This window comes from Ixodes scapularis, unplaced genomic scaffold (genome assembly GCF_016920785.2).
Source record: "Ixodes scapularis isolate PalLabHiFi unplaced genomic scaffold, ASM1692078v2 ptg001612l_1___fragment_1__unscaffolded, whole genome shotgun sequence".
NCBI lineage: Eukaryota > Metazoa > Arthropoda > Arachnida > Ixodida > Ixodidae > Ixodes > Ixodes scapularis.
The window spans coordinates 317,264-325,407 of record NW_024610176.1 but is presented as its reverse complement, the minus strand read 5'-3'; positions in this window follow the sequence as shown (position 1 = coordinate 325,407).

Genomic DNA, 8,144 nt, shown 5'->3' with positions numbered 1-8,144 from the left:
TCGAATTCTTCAGCGTCCTTGGTGCAGTTTTTGTATGGAAGCTACTAAGGCCACCGCCGCCGTGCCCTGGAGGAGCAACCGTCTCGCTGGAAAGAGACATCCACCCAGAAGGCATCAGCCTGCCGCCGCTCGAATGATTCTGCCTAATCGTCCTTAGCTGCTCCAGTTGGTCAATAAATAAATTCTCGTTCTGTCAAAAACAGAAAGGGTAAACTCTAAATTTGGAAGCATTGACGTTCCCAGGCTTTGAACCAAAATAAGTGGCAAGGTTATCGCAGGATTGAAAGGCATCCGTCACCAGAAAGACGTCACCATCTTTTAGAATCCCTGCCGCTGTGGTACAAAGGTGCGGTCTCTCGCTGGGTAAAGACTACCGTTCAGAAGGTCGCCCCCCACTAAATCCTCTGGTCATCCTTTCTTCCATAGTGCCTTAAAGATTAGACAAAAGACTGCGTAACCACCACGGACGGCACCTTCTTTGTATCGCAGTTAGTCCCCAACTCCCTGGCATTCAAAGACCGAATTATGCTGGACGCTGCGCCCGCGTTATCCTTCTCGCAGTTCCTGGTTGCGTGTGAAGGATACTATACCATTCTTCCAAAGAGACACATTCGCAGCAGTAATAGTGATGGCTTTCGTCTGCTTCGCCCTTATTTTGCTGCTACCGGCGTGAAAAAAAGTTTTTGACACGAAAGACAAACTTAAGGTAAAGAGCTTATAAACGCCAGCCACCTTTTTTAATCATATATACACGCAAACATTCTACGAGTACGCATGTAATAATAACCAAAGTATGGACGGCGCTATACTTCGTTTATAATCACCAATAATCTTCTTCGGTTATAATTATGTGGTGTCCTATTTTCGTTGCTTGTGTAGCCTAAACCGGACTGTGACTAAAACTGGTGTGGCTATGAGGTATGCTGTTTGTGAACAGTTTGTGTACTGTGCAGTTGCCTTTGCCATGCAACATCTGCCTCTAACCAACAAGGCCGTTTTAGAACGCTTGTTATGAAAGCCTTTTTTACTGCCATCTTGCACTCACTTTTCGTGCAAGATGGCAATGACCACCGAAACTTTGTTATTATGGCCCGGGCTAAGGGCTGAACTCCATGGAGCGAATTATGTGACGAATAACTGACGAAAGCCGCCCGACGGCACGCTCGCTTTGCGCGTGACGTAGCAGCCAGTGTGCTGATGCCACGCGCAGAGCAAAAACCGCCGGACGAAATTCGTCGATTTTTCGCTGTATAATCGTCCCATGGAGTTCAGCCTTAAGTGCTATGTTTAAACTGAGCAGAGCGAGGTCAGACAATTTGCTGTTTAAATGTTTGCTCTTTATGCCGAAACTCAAGCTGCTGAGCACATCTAGGACGCCGTACTCTAGTTTTAAAAAAGCACATTAAGAGTTATTCTTTAGTGTCACTTACTTTTTCTGTTAAAATGTCGTCGTTAAGCTTTCTTAGCCAAAAGAATACACTTTTCTTTCGAGATCATTTTGTTAGTCGCAGTTTTTCCGCTACATCTCACAATGCTCATTAATGTAACCTAGGGAAAAAGTCTTCGAAAACAGCTTAGTCTGGTTTACTTGTATAATTCAGATCGAAAATAAATGAATCACAGAAGTCATATATAAACACGCCTATGTGATATATGTTTAAGGTTTCGGTTTATTTAGACAGTTTTTTTTTCTTTACTAATTCGTGATGCAGTTTATTTAGTTAATCTTTCGTTGTTTCACACGACCGATGACTAGAAATTAACAGCGTGCTTCGCACCAGTCCTAAATGCTTTTCTTTTCCGCCAGTCCCTCCATTTACAGAAGCTGTCAGAGTTGGCGGTAATTTCAGAGAAACGAAAGACCGAAGCTACAACCCACTTTCCCAACACAATCTTGAGGAAGCAGAGGAAGATCGACCGTATGCATCGAATTCCCGTTTCTCAAGAAGTATTCGACAATCTTGTAGACACGTATGTGGTTGAGACTCTTCAGTCATATACTAACAGCTGTCATATACTAACAGTGAAAATCGAAGTAACGACAAACTAACTTAAAAGTAACGTTCGTTAGTCATGGCAAGTAACAACACCAGTATTTTGTTACATTTACAAAATTGTAACCGAGCTCTGTAACGCGTTAGCTTTTTTCTAAGCTAACGAGTAACGCTATTTCGTTTATTGTTTTCTGGGTCCGGACATTTCATCGAAAGCCGTTACATATAATGCCGTTCCATCGAAGCCGTTTCATCGAAAACCGTTTCATCTAACGCCGTCTCCTCGAACGCCGTTTTATAGAAGCCGTTTCATCAAACGCGTTTTCATCAAACAACGTTACAGTCTGTAATATTGTGGAATTTTTTTAAATTTTTATACACAACTTCATCATGTTCCCTCTGTTTTTTTTCTGTTTTTATATTACTGGGTGCAGTGACGAGAGAAGTTCCACCGTGAACATATCCTGCTTCGAGAAGAAAGCCTCCATGAAACAATGACCCCTCTTCATGTCACATGAAACAATTAAAAATGAGACAGAAACGGAAAGCACAGACAGTTTAAAGTGTTTTAAATGTCTGTCCTTTATTTGCAGTGTCGTGGTTTCAGTCATATTACATGAGTAAAGCTTGTGGCTGGGGTAGGCGTCGTTGTATGGCGTTCCAAGGAGTCTGGACCTTCTTTGTATTTTGTCGGTTCCTCTTTAGGCGAAATAAAAAGAGGAAGGTGGGGCACAAATCTGCGCCTGGGTCGTCGTTAAACAAAGCAATAATAATAAAAAAAATAACCCCGAAGTAAAAACGCCCTTTCATCAAAAATGTGGTCGTCCGGTACCGAAACGTTCAAATGTAACAATTTGCCGGTATTTTTAAACAAAAAATTATAATAGCAAAAAGAAAACAAAACAAAAACGTTGCTAAAAGAAAAAAAAAGATAAAGTTCGGGGCTGGTGGAGGAAGGAGGCGGTGGCACCCTGAATCCATCTGCTTGGTTCCAACTCCAGGCGTGTGCTCCGTCGTGCCATCAAAGCGTTTGTCGTACGGGAGTACAATTAGAAATGGCTTCATAGTTTGCGAGATTCAATAATTTCAAAGAGTGTAGTAATTTTCAAATTTTATTGGCAGAAATCTATGACGCATTTAATGAAACGGCGTTCGGTGAAATGTCGGGTCACATGTGCGGTTGATCTTCTAGTGCGCAACAGAAAATTACACGCCTTGCTTTCTGAAAATATGATGAGTGAAAACCGCCATCCTCTTTTAGGCACGCGCGATCTTTTGCGGGTCCGATATAAAAAAAAGGTGCATGTCAAAGCCAAAGTCACGAATCTCGGAAAAAAGCTAGTTGAAGAAAATCTCACCGCGAAACCGACCGATGCGAGAAAAATGCTCAGCTGCCTCTTGATGAACACGGTAGAAACTTACCTAGGATTCTCTTTTTCAGAAATGACATTCTTTTGGTATCTGGAAAATAACAATAATAATTTCCGTTTTTTTTTTGGTAGTAACCAGCGACCTCTGGTGTTGAGTTGGTGTTGCCGAAGACTGTACTGTTCAGACACAATTTGGGGACTGTCTGTGATCGTCGCGTGCAGTGACGAGGTCACTCCGGAAAAGTTCATAGAACTCAAAATTGAGGCAATGTCTTCATAAAAAAAAAAAAAAGTGTCTATCACTTTGTTAATTGTTGCCGTCCTGCAGAACTGTGGACTTTTGCTTCTTCATTCCTATTGGTGTCTGTGATATACAAATTCGGTATACATCTCCGTTTGTGTTCCCCACAGGGCTCCCAGAAAAGAGCCGCCAATACTAAATTTAAAAGCTTGATCGTATAATTTTTCCGTGGATTTATCTCAGCATCTGTCCGTTTCGCGGTGAACTTTTCTCTGGTGAGCTTTTCTCCGGTAAACGTCTTGGTGGTGCGCTGTTTTCTGGCGGAGAAAAGCTCACCTCTGCGCACCGAAAGAATATTATTTCTTCGCAGCTCTAGATATTTCATTGAACTCCGTTCTATCAAAGTAATTGAATTGAACGCCATTTAATTGAGCCCAATTTCATCGAGGTCGTTACGTAAAACGCCGTTTTATCGAACAATATGGTTTCTGGCCAGATCGTTTCTCGTTTTTGTAAATAGCGACTTTCTTTGCATCCAAAGGATAAAGATATTATGTTCCGTTTTTCTTTTGCTTTGTAGTAACCAATGACCTCTTTCGGTGATGTGGCCTAAGACGGACGTGATACTTTTTGGGAGGTCTGTAATCGTCGGGTGCAGAGACGGAGATCACATTGTTGCTGTTCGCAGTACTCAACTTCGAGGCAATGTCCTGTCTCCATGTAAAAGCTAAAAAAAAAAAAAAAAAACGAGTCCCCCACTTTTTTTTTATTATTATTCGCATTCTGCAAAACTGTCGATTCGTCTGCCTCTTCCCCATTTTGCTTACAAAGTAAGCTATTCTTCTGGGGCTGAACGAGAACACTTGGTTTTACGAATATACGCACATGGAAAAAGCGCCGCATCAGTGGTAAGCAAAGTGCAGAAGTGAGTTTTAAATATAAACACTACAGTTCGAACTATTCCAAGAATATTACATTTCGAATATGGAATAAAATATTTCGTAAATAAGCTGTTTTGTGCATTTGTCGGTTTTGCAGTGAGCATTTCCCCGGTGAGCTTTTCTCCGGTGAGCATTTCTCCGCCACCCAACGGTAACAGCCGACCAAGGGGTCATCGCAGCAAAGACAGTGCAGTCGACGAACACCACAATATAAGGTGTGCGGGGTCCTGTCTAAAACAGTCGGCTCTATTTCATAAAATACTGAATGAAGAGTGTGTTGGTTGGGATCAAACAAAGGATCTTCAGCTCGAGGCTTTCACAACTTCTTAATAGCAAGGTGTGACGCCTACTGCCAAAAAGGTTTTCTATTTTTAGGTTCACTGAATAAATATTCGCAATGTTTGTTTTATTACGGTAGAAATCAGCCTCCGAATCTTCATATGCAAAGCGAATGTCGAAATTAGAACAAATTCAACGAACTAACGTGTGTTTCTTCCGCATTTAAAATAAGTAAACATTTTGAAAGCATCTCTGCCGAATATTTGAAATCGCCAGATCAAATCACCTTTCCTACTTCCAACAGAAAGAGGTGTTAACGGGACACACACGCGAGAGGTGTCAAATTTTGAACCCTTGTCCTAAAATAATAAAATTTACAGGGTAGGCTGGTGGTCGTGCTTGAGGGTGTATAACAAAATTTCAGGTCTGACCGTTAAAGGAGAAGGAAATTAGAGTAGCTTCTATCAGCAATGTGCCTACATTGTTTAGTTAATCTATCGTCAGAAAACTATCACCATGTTCAAGATTTTTATCCGCTAGATATGTAGCAAAATGCCTAGAGGGTGCCGCTATAGAATGTTTTTTTTTTCTAAAAAGTCATTTATTTCTATAAATTTTCTCTTCTGCGAATTTGGTCAACTTTTTGGTCTTCTGTGTCTTCGACAAAATGTTAACATTTTTTATAAAAGACATTCGTAAACTGACAAACAATTTTCATAGCCGCATTCCTTATTAACGTTCAGTCAGGAAAAGTGAAGAACGAGCCTTCCCTGTATTGCCATTATCAAACGATAGGTTGACTAAAATAGAATTTATACCAATAAGTGGAACGGAGAAAAATGTGTTCAAAGTGTTCCAAACCCTACCTTTTCTTTCGCTTCGCTGGACAGAAAATAATAATTTATAAAAATTAACTATGCAGAGTAAATTAATTAAAGTTTCTGTTAACACTCTTTAGATATTGGCGGATGTAAATATGTCAATTTCAAAATCAACTTTTTTTGTAGAAAGTTTTTTTTCTGGGCAGTGTCCCCCCTTAAGACAGCATCAATCCTTTGACGCTTCGGTAGCTTCTGTCTGCCTGCATTTGGTAACTTCAAGACTCACGCAAGTACCTCTTGAAGCGTGAAATCTTTCACCCCGATTTTCGGGACCCAAAACGCCAACAAAGAACGGAACAACCTCCCAACGACGCGCTCGGGCGAATGACGACTTAAGACTAGGGTTCCAACTTTTCGAATAAATACGAAAAAATAAAAAAAAATACTCGCCGGTAATTTTTCCGTTAATCCGGATTTATCCGAAAAACTCAGAATGTCGAGGTCACAGCGAAAACAATAAACAGCGAAAAAGTGGACGTTTTACAATTAAACTTTACAAGAGCGCAGGGTCAGCGGTCCCGAGGAGAATCCACTTCAGTTTCCTTTGGAATCTAGAACTACAGAAAAAAAGGGTTTGCCTTTTAGCCCGTCGAGGTTCCTTCGGGACAACGGGTCATGGTACCCGGAGCCTATTTATTTTTATTTCGAGTTCTTTAAAATTTACGCAATAAAATAAACTCAGAATTTCCAAGAATTTATATTTTAACAAAAATAAACTCCGATAAAACCCGAACTCCCAGCGAAAAATAAACTCCAAACAACAACCTCCGAATTTTACGAGATATAAACTCCGAAAACACAGAATCCTACTGTGACCCGCACCCGCGCTAACCGCAAAATATCTTCGCCACCGAATGAAGAAGGAAAAAAAGAAATCTTTCACTCGCATTTGTGCGACCCCAATACACCAACAAAGAACGGAACATCCTCGCAAACGATGCGCTCGGGCGATTGACAACGGACCAGTCACACCCAACCTACAAGCAAAAGCAAAAACCCGTCAACCCCCCCCCCCCCCTTTCCTCTGCTTTTCGTGAGGTTTTCCCCCTCAAAATTCCGACCGCGAACCGGCCGACCTTGAAGACGCTAGTAGTCCAGAACGCAGTAACACATTGCGCAATTTCGATAGGAAGTATTGCTGACACGCTCAACGATGGCACGAGCTGACAGGTAGATTGGTGACATTTCGATTGGCTATAAACTTGGTTAAAATTTGTCCCAATGAGAATCCCTGGAAAAAAAAAGATCTTCTAAGATATAGATTTGAATAGCTTTGGTCTTAAATATTGTGGCGCCTGAATTTGTATTTAGGCCCTGGTTTATTTTTAAATGTTCATGAAGAACGGGACAAAAAAAAAGGCTTTTTTCAAGCAGATTTACGTTCCCATAAAAACATTTTAAACTTTAAGGTCGAGAAACATAGCACCATAACATTACTCAGTTTTTTATTATCTTTCTGGTAAAACCGTTCCCAAGTCAACTCGTTCGATGATTGCTGAAAAAAAAGACGGAAGAGTGGCCATTGTAATTGCATAGGGCTCGGGAGATGCGATATTCTCTTAAAGGGTTTATGAAACGAAAATTGAACGGATAGATTATTGTTGAAATCAAATGCTCATAGGCTGCTTAGTATATACACCAAGTTACGCGATTTTTAGACCTCTGGTAATTGAAATAAGCAAGTTGCGATTTTTTATCATTCTCAACTGGCGACCATGCAACATGCCCCAAGTTAGTCACACCATGGTGTCCATAAACCACGTTATCATGATCGCTTTCTCATTCTAGGCGCCCCCATGATCGCCCACACTCTCCTGGCCACCGTACGATCAAAACCGCTTACGCAACTCGGCAATCCGAACGCTATTTTTGCTCTTGCCCCCGGCCCGTTGACCTTCCACGCTGCATGCACCTGCGAGGTATTCCCGAACGACGGTGATTACGGCAAGTTCGTATTTAACTCGCCGTCGCTGGAGCTGGTCGCCAGCGGGTCGCAGTCAAAATGAACAGCTTCCAACATCTCTTAATAGCTATCACCCTCATCGCTGCTGCGATCGATGTCGAACACTTTGACAAGGCGAGCGATGTCGTTGACGTAATCGTCGCGGACCGCATGCTCGAAACGTGGAAAGTAGCGAGGAAGCTGAAGCTCGAGACGCTGAGAGAGCCAAGTCTGTGGGTGCGTGCAAAGGGACACCGCGCGGGAGGCTGGCTACGTCACCAGGCTGGCTACGTCACCAGCCTCCCGCTCCACCCAGATTCACCCTTCCGAGGGACCCGCATATAAATCGATTTGTCCACGAAACTATCGCGCCATTTTCAAAACAAATTTAGCAGAATTATAGGAACATACAATGGGTCCTAGCAGTATCGTTTTCTCACATTTTATTTTTGGCGTGTCATGACCTTTTTAAATGATTGTCCGGTCGAAACCGGAA